The following is a 22,313-nucleotide window of genomic DNA, read 5'->3' on the forward strand; positions in this document are numbered from 1 at the left end:
CAACTCATCATAGTTAGTTTCTTATATAGTCTACCCCCTCTTAAGCTAACTTAAACCTACTGAGCTCAGATGCTAAACTAAGGGACGACGTAATGCAGCAGCACAAAACAATTAACCTAAACACCAATGACAAAACAATGGAAATTGGCAAAGCAAGCTACAGTAAATCTAAATTACCAAGCAATGTAACATTACAACTAATATGAGCCAATGTGCAGCAACAAGAAAAATAAACCAGTAGTAAAACTGGCTTAACAGAGTAATACAAAGTGAAATTTTGTAACACTATGCCTGGCAAACAGCAGCAGCACATGCAATAACTTATATCTAAACATGAAAAAGCTCAAGCAGAAAAAATATCACAGTTAAGACAACAATGCAGAAAAGGGAAATGTCTATTCACATATTAATATCTCTGTCATTAAAGTGGTGCACCACAAAACTAATTCTACAACAGATATTACCAAGTAGTTGAAAAGAAAATTAAGTATGCAGTTACTGTTATTAATCTCTTCTTATTGTTCTTTCCTTTCCAAGTGCTCCTTTTTCGAAAAAAGTGGATCATAAAATGATTATTTAATAGATCTATTGACAGAAAGTATTTACATTAGCATATGCATTTAATTTTATTTTATAAAACCAATGCTGCAACACAGCTGGAAACCAGATATCAAATGAAATAAGCAACTATGAAAGGCAAAGTATAAAAATGTCATTCAATAGTCATGTGACAATTCATAAGTTAGTACAAATTCTCTCAACTCTCGTAGAAAGACGCTTGTCATTATCAGATGTGCAGATGTAAGAAAGTATCTTTCCAAGTAATGAGCGTGTCGTTTTTGCGATGCTTTCTACAAAGGAATGTCAATAGCGAGGATAATGGCCTCTTTATTTTTATCTCCACCTGTGCCTCTGAAAGGCACACACTAATGGCTTGTTTCCAGGTGGCTGTCGCCCAGCTGGGTGCCCACGACGCATTACGTGCAGGTGGTCACTTAACTATCTTACCGAAGTATTACGACACCAGTTTCCGCTACAGTGGCAGTCTCACATAAAAAATTTCACAGGTCAAGAATTTGCGTTACACATCTGTAGAAACAAAATCCTATTGACATAACAGTGTCCAAAAAATTTTCGTCGGCATTGTAATACATTCACGCATTTACATACATTTCATAACTCTTAAAGTCCGATTCTTGGTTTCCAACAACCTTTTCCACAAACCAGAGTCCCTAACCACTACTCATTATTCCTTACCTTATTCGTCGACACTTCTTCAATATTTCATAAGTATAAATATGTAGCATAATCAAATTCCTCATATACCATCAGCTTATTGATGATAAACATACCTCAACAGCATTTCCTCCAATAATTTCAAAACCTAAAAAAAAAAATTCTCTGCTCATGGCAAAAGTGTCATCTGCCTCAAACGTACTTTAAAAATCATGATCCCATACCAAATACATCATTCAAAGCTCTCATAGTATAACAATGGTTCCGAAAAAATATCAAATGTTCACAAAGTACAATTTCATAAGTGTGAAGTTACCCAACGGTGTAAATACGTAAACATCTGTCACTGATGTAGTATAATAAATGTTTGTTTCTCTGTTAAATAATCAGACATCTGTGTAATTTGTGTGTTAGAGAAACATGGTACCGAAGTGTAAAGTTGTATAAGCAAATACCATATTAGCTAGGGCTCCTTGTGGTTGCCAAACACATGGTACACAAAGTAAGCGTGTACCCCCTGAGGATTAATGTAATTATATCCCCTCGTGTTGCAGATTACAGCAATGCAATGAAATGTATCACGGAAAACCTTTGTATCATTGTACTTCAATTATCTTTAAAAATAAATGTTTTAAGTACAAAACTAATCACTCAAATACGTCTACTGTAGCGCTAAACTGTGCGTCTTGTTGTAAGATAATCTCTGTGGAAGTGTCGTAGTTATCGTCCTCCGAAAGCTAAGTTCTGCAGAAGTCAATGTACTTACCTCATGATAAACAAAAGTGAAATGCTTTGCGTATAGGTATCGTAGTTACTACGCTTATTGCCGTGATGAAGTAAGTACTGTACTGTAACGTATTGTTGTGCTACAGAAAAGGCTGTTTCATTGTAGCTATACCACAAAGTTACTACTAAAACATGTTTTATTTTCCAGAATGATACAGAAAACCTGTGCAGATATAAAACAGATACACCGCAAAAGCAACAATGTAAATCGTGTCACATATTAGTAGTGTCGTGATATAATCGTGTAGCTATCAGTGAAACCAAATGCTAAGTCATCTTTAATCTCACCGAATGTACTTCAAATAAAGAATGTATTTTCAAGTAAACCAAAATGTTGCATTAAAATCTCATTAGCAGTACTGGTATATGTTCTAAGTATGTAAGCCTGATAGTCGTTACGTAATCGTGCAACTAACAAGCAAGAATGTACAAATACAACACTGTGTCGTCTGTTCACAATAACAATGCATTCGTAATTTTTGTTTAAATAAGTTCTCTTGGTTCTTGACTGGATATTTAACTTCAAACATTGTTCCATGTTAACAGTTTCTCAGTGTGACAAAGCATACTAGAAATGTGAAGTGAAACGTTTTGTGGCAAAGACAAAGTTAAAAAGCAGATTATCTTTCAATAAACGGTTTTACATGTGAAATGTGGTGCAATCCTTTACTCTTCATAGTACGCAGAGTTTCAATTTCAACGCAATTATCATGTTGTATACGTCGGTAAGGAATGCTAAAATTTTTCTCAAGGTTAGCGTGTATGTTATTTTCCTCTGAGCCAGCCGGCACACGCGGCTGCCTGCGGTGCGAGTCATTGTCTGTCTCTTTGTTGGCGCGCGTCGTTATTGGGATTTGGAGACCTAACTTCTACAAATTCACCTTATCGAGAGGGCCCCGACCTGTTTGAATCCCGCCAGTTCTGATGCAATTCAGGTCTGTCGTTACGATCATATCGTCTGTCGTCATGTCGGTAGATTCCATAGCTTCTTTCTTGTCGGGCACGTGATGGAGAATTTCTCCCTGAATCGTAACTGCGCGCTGGACCGTTGCGTCTAAAGTTATTCTGTCTCCCTTGATAATAATTATTTTGGTTCCCATATTGTCTGTTTCTCTGATTGTGTCTGTGATAGTCACTACCGCGGAGAGATGATCTTTCCCTGTAATTATTACTACTCTGCCAACGGTTGTCATACAGTTGCTGTCTGTTTTGGTCACGATTTACGTTGTACGAATAGCCTTGTCGTGTATTATTTCTGTCATCGCGGAATTATGACAGGTGTGACCTGTAATTGTTGTGCTCCTGTTTTCGCGTTCCGCGATTGTCAGTGTCAATTTCCAGTTCTTGTAACAGTCCCTGAAAAGCTTCAATGTCCTCTTTGCAACGTCCTGCCACAATAATATGTCGTAAATGTTCAGGGAATCTGATTAAGCATATGCATATGAGTTCTGAGGGGCTGTGTGGGTTTGAAAGATGCTCATTTTTATGTAAAATGTCTTCAAAATATTTCACAAGACTGGAATATTCAGATTGTTCGAAATGTTTCATCATAATGATGCTATGTTTTACTTGGTCTTGTGTAGCTTGAGACCAATATGCTGAGAGGAATGCATGATAAAATTCTCCTTTACTGTGACAGTCGTGAATGACCGATCGCATTCTTACAGCTGGTTCATTCTCTAAGTAGCCACACATAAACTCTAATCTGTGCTCTAATGACCAGTTGGGGGAGGGGGGGAAACAATGAGAGAATTGACGAAGTCATGCTTGTGGATGAATGTCGTTGTCAGAATTCTTAAATGTTTTGAATTTACGTGTAGTAATGAACAGCTTATATAGTCAAAATCATTATGTCAGCGAGTCGCATGTCGGTCATTGTTACATCGTTTCGGCGGTTCCATCTCAAAATTCGGTGTACCTTGCCAATTACTTTCATGATTTCCGAAATGCCCTGTGTTATTATTTTGTGGCTGTTCCGTATTCCTATGTCCCTTTTCCATTATTGGGGCGCGAGTGTCCTCTGAAATATGTAATTCTTGTATTACTTGAGCCAACTGATCTTGTACTTCCCGCATTTCTCTTTTGTACTGTGTGTTGATTTGATTTTGATTCTGTTTGAATTTTCTAATTTGTTCATACTCTTCAGTGTCAGTGAAGGCTACAGGTTTTGTGTCATTCAGATCATCATCTACCTTTGTACATAAGTTAGTGAACTGATCTGAAAGTTCGGTTACTTTATCCGATAATGAAATTATTTCCTCTGTGTGTTTTTCTGAACCAAGTTTCAGAGTGTCCATTTGTGTTGAAATCGTATCTACTGTGTCATTTAAGTTTTCCTGAGTTTTTGCAAGTTGCATATCGGAATCGGTAGATGCAACTGAGTCAATTTTAGCTTGCAAGGTCTCATGATTTTCATGAACATCAGTTTGCAGTTCTTTTATGGCTACTTCGTGATTCTGTAATGCATTTTCATGCCGCGAAAAAATAGGTTGTTAATGCTCACAAATTTGTGTTTTTACGTCATTACAGACTTTTTGACATTTCGATTCAATGTTATGTAACTCATTAGTTAAATCTTCACGTGTTTGTTCAAGTGTGGTGTCTAACTTTTGAAGATTTTGTTCCATTGTGTCTAACTTTTGAAGCTTTTGTTCCATTGTGTCTAACTTTTGAAGATTTTGTTCCATTGTGTCTAACTTTTGAAGATTTTGTTCCATTGTGTCTAACTTTTGAAGCTTTTCTCCCATTTGTTGCATTAATTGTAATAACAATGCATTGGTGTCTGAAACATGTTCCTCAGTGCTATTCGGCAATGCATTTGAACCGGCAATATTCGCAGTTTGAAAAACAGAAAATGTGTCTTGATTTATTTGAGAAAACCGTGAGGACGCAAAACCTGAATCTACAGTATTTGCAAGATTGTGTCCTGTCATTTCAGAATCCTGGGGGGAGCTGTTGCCGACCGAACGAACGATAATGCTTCCTTGTTCACCAATTGTTTCACTGCCTACACCATTATTTGCAGCCTGCTCTATTTCCCTAAGCACAATTACCAAATTACTATTTTGAACATTAGTTAATTCATTACATGGTGGCGCTAACACACTGCTTTCGTCTTCACTGTCATTTCTCAGTTTACTTTGGAGCCTAGTATTACGTTTTTCACACGCCATTATTGTCACAATATTTCACACGATAACACAGAAAAGCACAATTTGAAGAGCAAAAATAAGAGAACACATTAATGTAGCACTGAAAATAATATCTCGTTAATTGCAAGCGCAACTGCGAAATACTTGGTGCAACTCTACATGCATGCCACAACTGTTTTACTGTACAACAGTACAATTACGCGCTAGCAATAAACAAAATCTACACAAACTACAAGAAAAAATGGTTCAAATGGCTCTGAGCACTATGGGACTCAACTGCTGTGGTCATCAGTCCCCTAGAACTTAGAACTACTTAAACCTAACTAACCTAAGGACATCACTCACAACCATGCCCGAGGCAGGATTCGAACCTGCGACCGTAGCAGTCGCACGGTTCCGGACTGCGCGCCTAGAACCGCGAGACCACCGCGGCCGGCAAACTACAAGAAAAAGATCAGAAGATTCCAGTGAGGTACCCTCGGCTAAGGGTCGACGTCTGAAACGTCCCCTTTGAACAGTCATACAAGACTGTGCTTAAACTGACACACAATATTTTTTTAGCCCAACGCAATCTGACTTTCAGTAATCCCCACAAGAGAATGACCCTGATTAACATTAACGTATATGTTTCACAAATCACTTACCTCACAAAAATCTTCGTTACTCGAACTACTGCAATACAGCGAGCGCCACTACTGCCAGCTAACAAACAGATTCAAACTACGGAAGTCACTAACTACTGATAGGCACAGTTAGCAAATGAAAGATTTTAATAGACAACAAACAATGTATTTACCTTAATAGTCATAATATATATATCAGTACATGACACCAATTCTTACAAATTTCAAAACTCCGCCATCTCTCTCCCCACGTCCACCACTGCTGGCGGCTCACCTCCAACTGCGCAACGCTACGCGCTGTTAACATCCAGCCGCCCAACACTACAATGGCAGACAACTATGCAAACCAGCCACAGACTGCACACGGCACAGCCAGTAATTTTCATACAGAGCGCTACGTGGCGGCGGCGTTACTAATAAAAAAACCTAAACAGCCTACTTACAATTTATAAGTGCATATCGATATCCCATGACTTTTGTCATCTGAGTGTGTAAGGACAGGCGACTGAATTTGGAAACGTGGAAGGATGTATGTACACATCTTAAGGAAGATTTTCGAGCTCTGGAAGATAAGGAAATAAATTATATGAGTATGTCGTTTAATTTAATTTCAAATTTATTTTGTCCGATTTTTATTAACACGCAGCACATTCCCTCTCTCTATACTTACTGTCTGTTTCACAAAATGCGTGAAACGTTAGGCGAACTTATTCTGCCGCGGAATTTTTCCAGTTTTAGAAAGAAAGTAATTAGCGAATTGGTTTCTGATAATGTTCGTTGACATACCACCTCATACTGCTTGTAAAAGCCGGAGTTTTCGTAATTCAGAGTCCACTTCTATAGCCGTAACACCGCGCACAGTATTAACTTCATTTTCTTTACGAGTGAAACTTTCTAGAACAGTACAAACCTTCACTACATTAGTCGCAAAATCTGTGCAGACATTTAAAGGTTGGTGAAAAATCCTCCATTTATTGGCCATTATACCGAACGTTCACTCTACAAATCGTCTTACTTTACTCTATCGATACGCTCATTGAGGGAAAGTTCTCGGCCACCATAGGAACTAAGTAAATTATTACCCAAACGCGTCTCCCACGAATACATAAGGCAGATCCCCTGGAGCATGCGCCTGAGCCGTGTGTACTTCCATCTTTCCACGGCTCGTTGCCTGAGCGTCGTGCGGAGCCAATATTTTTGGTAATCGACAGTGTTTGGGCGCGATCGGGCTCTAGCATCTCGTTGCTGTCTTTTATTGCTTTCCTTCTATTTCGTTTTCCCGCGGTTGTTCAGGGTTGGTCTTTTATGAAGCTCTTTCGTTTGAACTCCCGCCCATAGTGTACCCACTATCGACTGCGAGTTCTGTCTTTGGTGTACTTAGAAACCGTAAGTTGGTAACACGACCGACTCACGTGTTTACCGCAGCAGACTCTTTGACCTGTACTATATACAGGCGAGCGCGGTCACCCTGGAGGAGGTTGTCGCGCAGTGGCCTTCGTGTCTGCTCTGGTGACGTCGACATCCTGCCTTCCGCGTATGGGTGTTGTTATGGAACCCGCACTTCTACCTGTGGATGAACGCGGGCCTGGTTGGGCCCATCTGTCTGCTCTTAACTGGTTGTCCGCGGGAGGCGGATGGCAGTCTAATCATCGCCTGCGTCGACGAAGGCAAACAAACAGTAACCATTATGGGGCCGTGGAGCCGCCGTTCGGCGAGGGTTTGAGTCCGGGAGCAGTTCGGTTGGGTTGGTGTCTGCCGGGACGACTGGGGACGGCTCAGAATTGTGCAGAGCGGTCCCGGACAAACGACGAAGTGCGCCAAGGGAAAGGAGAAAAGAAGTTAAGTGTGAATGTTTCAAGTTGATCGTCCTTTGGGATTGAGTTCATCCAGTCGTCTTTCCCGCTTGTGACCACCACTGTGGCAACCCTCTGTTCTGTTCACTGGTGCAATTAGGACAGTGCAGATTCCTCCACGCATCGTTACTAACCGGTGTAGAGGTGTATTTTGGTAGTTATTTGTGTACGTTTGCACTTCTAGGTTTTAGTAGTTCATCCTCCCGCCCTGTGTTTGCAGAATTTCGGGTGGGGAGTTAATTCCTTGTCTCCCAAGATCTAGTGCTGCAGTATTATGGTTAATTCTAGTGTAATGTTGTTGCATTAATTCGTTATGTAAGCGGTGCTGATAGACAATAAAAGCGGGTTAAAAGCTGTGAGCTATCTGAGGAAGTTAACGTTGCATTACTGAGCAACTGTTTCACCAGGTATCCAGTCTAGCTTACCAAATTTCCAACCAGACTAACATTAATTATAATCTTTTAACAGTCATACGAAAACGGGTGATACATATATAAAAAAGAGAATTTAAATAAAAAGAAATAAATCAGTTTACATTTGGAAATTTATTTTAACATCGATCATTGAAATTTTAGCATATTAAACTTCGAGTCATAACTAAGCTGGTGCCTTATTTAGCATTTTGAAAATGTGAGTTTGTAATCTTACGGAACACATCAAATAGGGAGCCAAGATTGGGAGACTGCATACAACACTACATTCATAAAATAACACACAAAGAACATTGAAACATATGCAAGAGGAAATTAATCACAACCAACTGCTTCAATTTTCACCCAAAGAAGTAACGTTCGTAGCGCAATCCTGTCCGTCATGTAATTACCACACACTGGTATACGAAATTCATACTAACTCTCTGTGAAATCTTCCCGAAAAGAATAGCTGAGAGCTACTTTGATGCTTACACCACATGCTTCACGTGGTCAACTTGGTTTACACAAAGAGTGTAACTCCACAATAATTTTGATAATTAAAATAAATTAGATCGAAAAGCAATTTACAAAGGAAAAACCTCGAACTGGGTACTATCGTCTTACTATTAACCTTATCGGTCAAACAATTGTATAAGCACATGGTACTGGTCTCACAAAGTACACCCCACGTGGGTTGAACATAAAGAAAAGTTGCTATATTGAAAACTATTGTTAAGACGAGACGTTATAATTTCACGCACATTCGCATTTAAGATTGATGATCTTAGTTAGAGTTTCCGATCAACACGTGGTTCCACTTTACTCACAAAGTAGTGACAAAGCAACTACCGGAAGATATTCTGAACTGTACACTCGAACTAGTTCAGTCTAGTGTTCTGTTAATCCCTGGGTATATGGGTCCGCCATACTATTTGCGCTGTATTTATTCTAAGTGAGTTGCACTGACAGTAGTTGGAGGTTCGAATCCTGTCACGGAGCTGATAAGGGGTCACATTGGTTCGGCTTGTCAGTTGGAGGGTGTTGCCTTAGAGGTTTGTTAACATTGGCATGTCAGAGTTGTCTAGCGCTACCGAGACCTAAAGAAGAACATTGTGCTGATTAGGGAATGTTATTACACCTTGTTTTCATTTCGATATCTGAATTTGTGAAGGCAACCGCATGAAGTAAGATCTGTTCTGAAGCTATGCTGGATCTTGCGCTCTTGGGGTTTTTGGTTTTGTTTTGATCCCGACTATTTGGGTGTCAGGATTATGGAACTGTGTTGTTAATGTTTGGCTTCAACAGCGGACACGCAGCTAGTTTAGTGCGTGTGTAGTGGCATGGCGTCCTCGTGAAGGCGTACCCGCTAGATTGCTATTGCCTCTCCTCAAAGTGTAATTTCCACCTTATTAAAAACCCCTTGTTTAAAGGGAGGACGGAAAAAAACTTCAGAAATTCCTTCTAATTGCATTAACTATCTTACCTGTCTCTTAAGTAAACATCTGCTCAGTGATTAAGCTAATGGGAGCACCTATCCTAAAAGCAACTAGCGCACTTCTGTTATGGTGGCCCTCGTGCCTATTTTGGTCTGAAAGATTGTATAAACAGGCTTACATGCTCCGTGTCGAGCTTCTGATGTTATTTTTTGAGTGACTGTGGATTATTAAAATTGATTATAGTGCAAACGTTTGTATTTTACCAACCGTTCTTATATGTTATTAATGTGATTGGCTGGAATGTAATACGAAAGTTTTAGGACCATAGGTTGTCTAGATAGAGATTTTGAAGCCATGCTGTGTTGTGAATTCATGTACAGTATTTACGTTTCATATTGCAATGAGAATTTAAATGTGGTAACGCCACGCCTTGTGATTAATAATTAAAAATTTAAAAGTGCGTTCACTTAGCGCTTACTTATGTGTTGTGTTATTATTATTTTTTTAAAAAAAATATAATAGGCGTTTTAGTTTCTTAAATTAAAGCCATCCCAATACGAAAGTGGTGGCCCTCCCATTTTGGGCAGTTGTAAGCATCCAAGCAGGATTTACGTAGTTGGTGTTATGTATTGTATGTTATGAATAAATTATTTGTGTGTTAAATCACGTCTGATATGTCAATTCCTTGGCCCCGTCCACACCTTGGTCGTAGTCTTTCAATATTAAATGACCAGACCCCCGTTACAGTGCCAGAGCCCGGGGAGGAAGTAGGTTGTGTGTGTTCCTTCGCAACATTTTCCATAAAGACGCTTAATTCAGTACACCTAAGTCACAATATTTACTACAAGCACCGGAATCCTCAAAAATAAAATCTATATGCATTTGACTTAATGCATACCTAATAAGTTGTAAGACATGGCGCATCAAAACGCGGTCTTCCGGTGGTTACACCTCGGTTTGTACTGGTGATAGAATGGCAGAGTGAAGTGTTTTGGATAGCCCCCGGGCTAGGGACCGTTTATATACCCAAAAGAAAATTGTCTTAGTGGCACTGTCCTTCTGGACGGATCGAAGTATGAATACTGAACTCTTCTTCCTGCTTAGGTAAATGGAGAAAATCGGCTGGTTATTTTTCCATGTGACGCGTGTTTGATGAAAGTCGTGGAGACACCATATGGTCATGGGAGGCCCCTCAAAATCCCAAAAAAAAGGGGCCGACCAATATCCAGCCGCAGATTCTGATGCGGCTATGCACAGCAAATAGCTGTAATTTTTACGATGTATTCCTAAAATCCCGATTCAGAACAACCTTTAAAATTTTCTTCATATATTTGTCCTTAACGGAGTTACGGAAATTCAAATTTACCCTGCTTGTACGCTTAAAACACGCACGTAAAATCCGGTGTGACGCGAATACGCAGTTTATAAAGTGAAATATCACGGAGAAATCTACTGTAAAGTGTGTCGCTTCTCATCCGAGAACCCAGTGTTGTACTACTGAAGCACACGCAAAATATTTTTGTGATTTTCATACAGAGCGCTACGTGGCGTTACCAACATAAAAACCTAAACAGCCTACTTACAATGTTCGAATGTAATAAATTTCTTTGAGACAGTAAAGCTTCTATTAGAACTCTTCATGGATTTAGAAAGCATTGCTCTTGGGGACTCAGCTTGCCCTTTCCTCACGGCCGGCGGAGTTGTAACAGCGCGACCGCTACGGTCGCAGGTTCGAACCCTACCTCGGGCATGGATGCGTGTGATGTCCTGAGGTTAGTTAGGGTTAAGTAGTTCTAAGTTCTAGGGGACTGATGACCTCAGAATTTAAGTCCCATAGTACTCAGAACCAATTTGAACCTTTATTCACGTAACATCCTGGAAACAATGGAAGAAGGGCAACAGGCAGATTCGAAATTCTTAGATTACCGGAATGAGGTTTGACACTGTCCGGAGAGACGATTAACATGGTCCGTGCATGTGAGAAAGTTTCACAGATATGTGACTCACAATAATACAACTCAGGACACTGTTCTCAGTATCCGTCTGGGATACGGTTACCGTCGTCAATTCAGCGGTGAGCCTTTAGATTAATTATTGGTAGCTTCGATGAACAAGCAGTTTTACGTAGATGCTTTGCAAACTCAATGGGGGAATGGCGTTCTTTTCAGAAAACTCTATTGAAAAAATTTATAGAATCGACATTTTCGGCTGACCGCAAAACATTTCTGCTGCTACCTACGTATACTTCCCGTACCGACCACGAGGAGAAAATACACAACTGACCACTAAAATTGCTACACTACGAAGATGACGTGCTACAGACGCGAATTAACCGACAGGAAGAAGCTGCTGTGATACGCAAATGATTAGCTTTTCAGAGCATTCACACAAGGTTGGCGCCGGTGTCGACACATACAACGTGCTGACATTATGAAAATTTCCAAGCGATTTCTCATACACAAACAGCAGTTGACCGGCGTTGTCTGGTGAAATGTTGTAGTGATGACTTGTATAAGGAGGAGAAATGCGTACCATCACGTTTCCGACTTTGATAAAGGTTGGATTGTAGCCTATCGCGATTGAGGTTTATCGTATCACGACATTACTACTGCTCACGTTGGACAGGATCCAATGACTTTTAGGAGAAATGGAATCGCTGGGTTCGGGAGGGTGATACGGAATGCCGTGCTGGATCCCAACGGCCTTGTATCACTAGCAGTCGAGATGACAGGCATCTTATTCGCATGGCTGAAACGGATCGTGCAGCCACGTCTCGATCCCTGAGTCAACAGATGGGGACGTTTGCAAGACAACAACCATCTACATGAACAGTTGGACGACGTTTGCAGCAGCATGGACTATCACTTCGGAGACTATGGCTGCGGTTACCCTTGACGCTGCATCACAGACAGGAGCGCCTGCGATGGTGTACTCAACGGCGAACCTGGGTGCACGATTGGCAAAACGTCATTTTTTCGGATCAATCCAGGTTCTGTTTACAGCATCGTGATGGTCGCATCCGTGTTTGGCGACGTCGCGGTGAACGCACATTGGAAGCGTGCATTCGTCATCGCCATACTGGCGTATCAACGGGCGTGATGGTATGGGGTGCCATTGGCGGCTACACGTCTCGGTCACCTCTTGTTCGCATTGACGACACTTTGAACAGTGGACGCTACATTTCAGGTGTGTTACGACCCGTGGCTCCACCCTTTATTCGATCCCTGCGAAACCCTACATTTCAGCACGATAATGCACGACCGCATGTTGCAGGTCCTGTAGGGGCCTTTATGGATACATAAAATTTTCGACTGCTGCCCTGGCCAGCACATTCTCCAGATCTCTCACCAATTGAAAATGTCTGGTCAATGGCCGCCGAACAACTGGCTCGTCGCAATACGCCAATCACTACTCTTGATGAACTGTGGTATCGTGTTGAAGCTGCATGGGCAGATGTACCTGTACACCGCATCCAAGCTCTGTTTAGCTCAATGCCCAGGCGTACCAAGGCCGTTATTACGGCCAGACGTAGTTGTTCTGGGTACTGATTTCTCAGGATCTATGCACCAAAACTGTTTGTAAATGTAATCACATGTCAGTTCTTGTGAAATATATTTGTCCAATGAACACTCGTTTATCATCTGTATTTCTTCTTGGTGTAGCAATTTTAATGGCCAGTAGTGTAAGGCAAATTACGGCTCTTACGGAAGCATATAGATAGTAGATTTCCCTTCATTCCATTTGCGAGTGGAACAGGAAAGAGAGTGACTAGTAGTAGTGCAATGCAACCTCTGGACGGAAAACGTGTGCTTGGCCTTGGTCTATACCACCGTACACTCGGCTTCGACAGCCACAACTGCCGCCCCGCTACCATTACAACCCGGCTGTGTTCGTCCAGTCACGCGTTCCTGCGCTAAACTGACACAGCCATGTCTGCGAAACTTCAAACGATCGACAAAAATACACAATTTCCACAAATGCCCGCGATCCGCGCCCCGTTTTGGGAGTTCAGAGCAATTCGCAGAATTTGTCAAGCATTTAGGTTTCAAAGCTAATTTGTGCTGTAGCTGCAGAATATACATTTCTCTCCCGTGGGCATTTTCACAGATTCTTCTTCCCCTAAAGCTAATTACACTGCACTACGGCGAAATGTGATAAATTAATAACCTGATGTAGCTGTATTGGTGTTACAGGAAGCATTCTAAACACCAGTTGCAGTGAAAACCTTCCAGAATACCATGCTACATTAGGATTTGAGGAAACCCTTCCGTCACCACACCTAACAGGCTCGCAACGGAGGGAGAATCGCAGCTGTCCTACATTCCGGAATGTTTTCCGTAGATGCTGCTGACGTATGTTTCCAACGATTGCAGCTTTCTCCAACACAGGAATTAAACCGTGTACAATTAAAGAAGCCGGATCCAATATTAGTTACTCTAACAACACACCCCAGCCGGTGTGGAAAATATATGTTACAAACGTACTGGAACATTAGAACTGCCAGAGTGGGGGTTCTACTATGAACGTACACGGAGAAACAAAGTTTAGTTGCCTCGTTCGTGCATACATAGTGCATTTCACTATAAATTTTACGGAACGCTATGATGATGTAAGCCACATTACACCGACAGGCACTCACAAAAGATAAAGGTCAGGAAAAGTGTCGGTTTGGTGATTACCTCAGGCAATTCTGATAGTTATCTGATGATACATTCTCATGATCAGGAGCTCATATCCGCGTTGCACACTCTCTATATCTTTCTCCCATCTTAAGTTCCAGAAGGTAAAATCTGCAATGGTGACACTCCTTGAAGGAGTATTTAGTGTGTGTGTGTGTGTGTGTGTGTGTGTGTGTGTGTGTGTGTCTGTGAGAGAGCGTGTATGTGTGTGTGTGTGTGTGTGTGTGTGTGTGTGTGTGTGTGTGTGTCTGTGAGAGAGCGTGTATGTGTGTGTGTGTGTTTGTGTGTGTGTGTGTGTGTGTGTGTGTGTGTGTGTATTGTGCGAGCGAGTTTGCGCTCAAATCTAATGGCTGCTTCTGCTGAGTAAACTGGGAGACTTTGTTTCTATAACTGCTTGTAATCTGACACATAACACATACTGGTTGTTTTACCCAAAGTGGGTTCCCAGCACAATAATCCACTGGCTACTTCCGTAACTATGATTTGTAACTCCTACTAAGCCAATAATGATAACAGTATGTGTAAGGCGCGAGCAAAAAATTTCTGTATGAGGGCGTTGCTAGAGCATATACAGGGTGTTACAGAAAGGTACGGCCAAACTTTCAGGAAACATTCCTCACACACAAACAAAGAAAATATGTTATGTGGACATGTGTCCGAAAACGCTTAATTTCCATGTTAGAGCTCATTTTAGTTTCGTCAGTATGTACTGTACTTCCTCGATTCACCGCCAGTGTGCCCAATTGAAGGAAGGTAGTGTTGACTTCGGTGCTTGTGTTGACATGCGACTCATTGCTCTACAGTACTAGCATCAAGCACATCAGTACGTAGCATCAACAGGTTAGTGCTCATCACGAACGTGGTTTTGCAGTCAGTGCAATGTTTACAAATGCGGAGTTGGCAGATGTCCATTTGATGTATGGATAGCACGGGCCAATAGCCGTGGCTCGGTACGTTTGTATCGAGACAGATTTCCAGAACGAAGGTGTCCCGACAGGAAGACGTTCGAAGCAATTGATCGGCGTCTTAGGGAGCACGGAACATTGCAGCTTATGACTCGCGACTGGGGAAGACCTAGAACGACGAGGACACCTGCAATGGACGAGGCAATTCTTCGTGCAATTGACGATAACCCTAATGTCAGCGTCAGAGACGTTGCTGCTGAGCAAGGTAACGTTGACCACGTCACTGTATGGAGACAGCGTCTGCAGGCACTATGAGTAGCTGACTGGCCTCCACGGGTACACTTCTGCGAATGGTTCATCCAACAATGTGTCAATCCTCATTTCAATGCAAATGTTCTCTTTACGGATGAGGCTTCATTCCAACGTGATCAAATTGTAAATTTTCACAATCAACATGTGTGGGCCGACTAGAATCCACACGCAATTGTGCAATCACGTCATCAACACAGATTTTCTGTGAACGTTTGGGCAGGCATTGTTGGTGATGTCTTGATTGGGCCCCATGTTCATCCACCTACGCTCAATGGAGCACGTTATCATGATTTCATACGGGGTACTCTGCCTGTGCTGCTAGAACATGTGCCTTTACAAGTACGACACAACATGTGGTTCATGCACGATGGAGCTCCTGCACATTTCAGTCGAAGTGTTCGTACGCTTCTCAACAACAGATACGGTGACCGATGGATTGGTAGAGGCGGACCAATTCCATGGCCTCCACGCTCTCCTGACCTCAACCCTCTTGATTTTCATTTATGGGGGCATTTGAAAGCTCTTGTCTACGCAACCCCGGTACCAAATGTAGAGACTCTTCGTGCTCGTATTGTGGACGGCTGTGACACAACACGCCATTCTCCAGGGCTGCATCAGCGCATTAGAGATTCAATGTGACGGAGGGTGGATGCAAGTATCCTCGGTAACGGAGGACATTTTGAACATTTCCTGTAACAAAGTGTTTGAAGTCACGCTGGTACGTTCTGTTGCTGTGTGTTTCCATTCCATGATTAAAGTGATCTGAAGAGAAGTAATAAAATGAGCTCTAACATGGAAAGTAAGCGTTTCCGGACACATGTCCACATAACATATTTTCTTTCTTTGTGTGTGAGGAATGTTTCCTGAAAGTTTGGCCGTACCTTTTTGTAACACTCAGTATGAAACATAGCGCCTCTCCGACGCCCATACGCAAGCAGTGACATGAAGCCAAGACATCGATGTGGCATTCATGTCTTTTCAAAGTGCGCTCACTAAATGCTGAAACGTGAACTACGGTGACATGATTACAAAATGCGTCCAAACAGAACCGACCTGCCATTATTCTTTCCTTGGCTGCCGAAGGACTAACAGCGGTAGAAATCCATCGGAGAATTAAGAATGTTTATAGAGCAGCATGGCTGTCGAAAAACACCATTGTGGCATGGTGCACCAAGTTCCGTGGTGTTTGCGATTTGACACAAGACGCCAGTCGATCTGAGAAGTCAGCTTCGCCCTTTACAGAAGTGGGGGATCCTCGAGCACGCGCCCTACAGTCCTGGTCTTACCCTATGCATTATCAAGCCTTCGGTCCCTCAGAAAAGGCTTCAAGGGTCGACGATTGCTATCGGACGAGAATGAGCAGCAGGGTGTTACGGAATTCTCCACACAGAATGACTTGGTGTTCTTCCAAACCGGTCCTTCCAACCTGCGGGGTCGATGGAATGACTGCGTCAGTGCTCCCAATGGCATGCCGATTCTGGTTTGTACAGTCTCCGAACGGGCAACTTTGGTCGCCCCATGAAGGTTAAACAAGTGTCTTACTCTTCTGATTAGTTTAATACGGCCCACCACGAGTTCCTCTACTGCGCCAACCTACGTCCTCAATTATTTGATATATGTATTCCAATCTATGTCGTCCACTGCAGTTTTCACGCTCTACAGGTCCCTCTAGTACGAAGCAAGACATCCCCTGATGTCTTAACCAATGTCCTGTCATCCTCTCTCCTCTTCTTGTCAGTGTTTTACACATATCCTTCCCTCGTTGGTTCGGCGGAGAACCTCCTAATTCCTTACCTCACCAATCCACCTAATTTTGAACGTTCTTCTGTAGCACCACATCAAAAGCTTCGATTCTCTTCTGCTTCGGTTTTCCCACAATCCATGTCTCACACCCATACAATGCTGTGCAGAAAATGTACATTCTCAGGAATTTCTGTCTCAAATTGAAGCCTATGTTTGACACTGGTAGACTTCGCTTGGCCAGGAACGCCCCTTTTGCCAGTGCTAGGCCGCTTTTGCTGCCGTTCTTGCTCCATCAATCATTGGTTATTTTGCTGCCTAGGTAGCAGAATTTGTTAACCTCATCTACTTCGCAACCATCAACCCTGACTTTAAGTTTCTCGCTATTCTCAATTCTGCTACTTCTCATTAGTTTCGTCTTTCTTTGACTGACTCTCAGTTCATATTCTGTACTCATTACATTGTTCATTCCATTTCTCGGATCCTGTAATTCCTCTACACTTTCCCAGAGGATATTAATGTCTTCAACAAATCTTATTATGATATCCTTCCACCTTGAATTTTAATTCCGCTCTTGTAGGTTCCTTTCATTTCCGTCATTGCTTCTTCGATGTACAGAGGGAACAGTAGGAACGAAAGACTACATCCTAATCCGAGTAGTTCGTTCTTGGTTTTGCACTTTTATTGTTCCCTCTTTGTTCTTGCACACACTGAATATTATCCGTCTTTCCCAATAGCTTACTCCAGTTTTTCTCCGAATGTCGAACATCTTGTACCATCTGATATTGTCGAACGTTTCTTCTAGGTCGACAAATCCTAAGAATGTTTCTTGATTTTTCTTTAGTCTTGCTTCCATTATCAGGCGAATCGTCAGAATTACCTCTCTGGTGCCTTCACCTACCCTAAAGCCAAACTGAACGTCATGTAACAGTTTTCTTTTCCATTCTTGTCAGCAACTTGCTCTGGACTCGCATTCGGGAGGACGACGGTTCAAACTTGCGTCCGGGTACTCTGATTTAGGTTTCCTGTGATTTCCCTAAAGCGCTGCAGAGAAATACCGGGATGGTTCCTTTGAGTTGGCACGGCCAGCTTCCTTCCAAATCCTTCCCTAATCCGATGGGACCGATAGCCTCCCTGTTTGGGCTCTTCCCTCAAATCAACCAACCAACCATGAGCTGTTATGGTGATTGTGTGGTAATTCTCTCACTTGCCGTCGGCTGTTGCAATCTTCTGAATTGTGTGGACGATTTTCTTTCGAAAGTCAGATGGCATATCGCATTCTACACACCATCGTGAGTAGCCATTTTGTTGCTACTTCCCAAAATGATTTTTAGAAATTCCGATGGCATATTATAAATCCCTTTGCCTTATTTGATCTTAAATCTTCCAAAGCAGTTTTTGTTCTGTTTGGAATACTGGATCACGTATCTCTTGTCTGTCGACCCCCGTATCTCCGTCTATCACCTCATCAGACACGTCTTAACCCTCATAGAGGCCTTGAATGAACTCTTGCCACTAAACTGCTCTCTCCTCTGCATTTTACAGAGGAGTTCCCATTGCACTCGTAATATTACCATGTTGTTGTTGTGGTCTTCAGCCCTGAGACTGGATTGATGCAGCTCTCCATGCTACTCTATCCTGTGCAAGCTTCTTCATCTCCCAGTACCTACTGCAACCTACATCCTTCTGAATCTGCTTAGTGTATTCATCTCTTGGTCTCCCTCTACGATTTTTACCCTCCACGCTACCCTCCAATACTAAATTGGTGATCCATTGATGCCTCAGAACTTGTCCCACCAACCGATCCCTTCTTCTGGTCAAGTTGTGCCACAAACTTCTCTTCTCCCCAATCTTATTCAATACTTCCTCATTAGTTATGTGATCTACCCATCTAATCTTCAGCATTCTTCTGTAGCACCACATTTCGAAAGCTTCTATTCTCTTCTTGTCCAAACTATTTATCGTCCATGTTTCACTTCCATACGTGTCTACACTCCATACAAATACTTTCAGAAATGTCTTCCTGATACTTAAATCTATACTCGATGTTAACAAATTTCTCTTCTTCAGAAACGCTTTCCTTGCCATTGCCAATCTACATTTTATATCCTCTCTACTTCGACCATCATCAGTTATTTTGCTCCCCAAAATAGCAAAACTCCTTTTCTACTTTAAGTGTCTCATTTCCTAATCTAATTCCCTCAGTATCACCCAACTTAATTCGACTACATTCCATTGTCCTCGTTTTGCTTTTGTTGATGTTCATCTTATATCCTCCTTTCAAGACACTGCCCATTCCATTCAACTGCTCTTCCAAGTCCTTTGCTTCTCCATGGATTTTAATACCTACTCCGAATTTTTCTTTTGTTTCCTTTACTGCTTGCTCACTATACAGATTGAATAACATCGGGGAGAGGCTGCAGCCCTGTCTTACTCCCTTCCTAACCACTGCTTCCCTTTCATGTCCCTCGACTCGTATAACTGCCATCTGGTTTCTGTACAAATTGTAAATATCCTTCCGCTCCCTGTATTTTACCCCTGCCACCTTTATAATTTGAAAGAGAGTATTCCAAACAACATTGTCAAAAGCTTTCTCTAAGTCTACAATTGCTAGAAACGTAGGTTTTCCTTTCCTTAATCTCTCTTCTAAGATAAGTCGTAAGGTCAGTATTGCCTCACGTGATCCAATATTTTTACGTAATCTAAACTGATCTTCCCCGAGGTCGGCTTCTACCAGTTTTTCCATTCGTCTGTAAAGAATTCGTGTTAGTATTTTGCAGCTGTGGCTTATTAAACTGATTGTTCGTTAATTTTCACGTTTGTCAACACCTGCTTTCTTTGGGATTGGAATTATTATATTCTTCTTGATGTCTGAGGGTATTTCGCCTGTTTCATACGTCTCGTTCACCAGATGGTAGAGTTTTGTCAGAAGTGGTTTTCCCAAGGCCATCAGTAGTTCCAATGGAATGTTTTCTACTCCGGGAGCATTGTTTCGACTCAAGTCTTTCAGTGCTATTGCCTGACACCTACGACTTTCTTTCTAACTTCAGTGACTGTCGTTTTTAGAGATGTCCATTCCCTTCAACTGAACTGCCTACTAAGCTATTCCTTATAGTATCGCAGTGTCTACAGTCTCATAGAACTTCGTCATAGATTGTGCGGCTGGTCCCGGCGGAGTTTCGAGTCCTCCCTCGGGCATAGGTGTGTGTGTTTGTCCTTAGGATAATTTAGGTTAAGTAGTGTGTAAGCTTAGGGACTGATGACCTTAGCAGTTAAGTCCGATAAGACTTCACACAATTTTTTTTTAAATCTCAAGCGTATTTCTTTATTCCTTAGTACTTCCCGCCGGCCTGGATGGCCGAGCGGTTCTAGGCGCTACAGTCTGGAATCGCGCGACCGCTACGGTAGCAGGTTCGAATCCTGCCTCGGGCATGAATATGTGTGATATTCGTAGGCTAGTTAGGTTTAAGTAGTTCTAAGTTCTAGGGGACTGATGACCTCAGAAGTTAAGTCCCATAGTGCTCAGAGCCTTTTTTGAACCTTAGTACTTCCGTGTCCCACTCCTTTGCGCATTCATTCCTCCTTCCTAGTATCTCAAAGTCTTCATCACTACTAAATTGTGACCTGAGTCAGTATCTGCTGCTAGGTACGCCTTAAATCCAGTATCTGATTTCGCAATCTCTGTCTATCCATGAGAGTAAAGTAACTGAAATCTTCCCGTACTACCGGCCATTCGAAGTGTACTTCCTCCAGTTGTGATTCTAGAACGTATTACTTGCTAAGTGACAATGTGTCGGATAATTTAGTTTACGCAAGAGCACTAAAGAGATGACCAACAAACTCCAATGACGTACCGTACGACTTAAGTGTTGTTCACCACAAAGAGGTTTACTGATAAAATTTTGGGTCTATTCGTCCCAAGAAGAGTGCACAACATAATCCTATGTTCCTTGAAATGACTATAAATTCAGAGATATTGTAGCCTATGCTACAGTTTTCGACACTAATTATTCCCACTCACCATTCGCGAACGGAAGGGGAAAAATTGTAAGATGTGCATGCAGCAATGAAGACGGAGGCAATAGAGATGGAGTAAAAGGTCGAATTGGGTCAGGGCATAGCAGTGTTCTTCCCATAAGGACGATCCTTCCTACACTTGAAGGGATTAAAGCAAACTCTAGAAAATCTACATTTAGATGGTCTGTCGGGTATTTAAATGCTCCTTCTCCGGAATGACATTCTAGCGGTTTGACCATTGCACCATCTGACTCGGTGCAGCACGCAGCAAAAGATGGTAATGTGGAAGAATGCGCATCTGGGCACATTCTCGAGCGTTATTTTCCTTTTCTATCGTTTACCTGACGAATACTCAGAGAGAAATGTCCCATTTCCCACTCAAATTTAATTAAAAATTTGAAAAAACTGTTTTCAGTTAATAAAGCAGGTATATTCTGCAATAGTCACTAACGTGTGAACTTTGCTGAACTATCAGTTTAATAAGTCATCATTCCACAGTACTCGCACGATTTATTTACAGAATATTAAAAAACTGTCAGGGGCTGACCTTGGGGGAGATCAGTTTGGGTTCCGAAGGAATATAGACTCATGGCTCAGAAAAACAGAACAGCTTGAACGAGTAGAGATAGGATGTTCATATTCACAGGACATGTACATTAGTGGTTTCTGCATGAATGATTAGCACTTCGCGTCGGTTGAGCATGTGCACTGTTGGCTAGAAGGCACAGGGCCAGCCATGCGCCCTCATAACTTGTTCCATGCGTGATGGCGTCGACGTGCATAAGGCCCAAATGACGTCCCGCAGCATAGCCGCCCATGCTGCATTCACCTGGTGCCAAAGTTCAGCTGTGGTGGTTGGCACTGGGTCACAGCGCTGCACCCATAGTTTCACAATAACACACACATTTTCGGTTGGCGACAAATCTGGTGATCTGGCGGGCCGGAACAAAAGGCTGACAGCCGGTGACTCCAAGAAGGCACGTGTTCGTGCAGCACGTTGTCGTGCAGTGTCTTGCTGAAAAGTGGTGTCTGGGATGTTGTGCAGGAAGTGTATGGTTTACGGGACTCAGGATGTCATTCAGCTAGGTCATACGGATCGCAGTACCCTGGATACGCACCAACTGTGATGTGTTGTATCCAATAGCACCCCACACCGTAAGG

This window comes from Schistocerca gregaria, chromosome 4 (genome assembly GCF_023897955.1).
Source record: "Schistocerca gregaria isolate iqSchGreg1 chromosome 4, iqSchGreg1.2, whole genome shotgun sequence".
NCBI classification, from domain to species: Eukaryota; Metazoa; Arthropoda; class Insecta; order Orthoptera; family Acrididae; genus Schistocerca; species Schistocerca gregaria.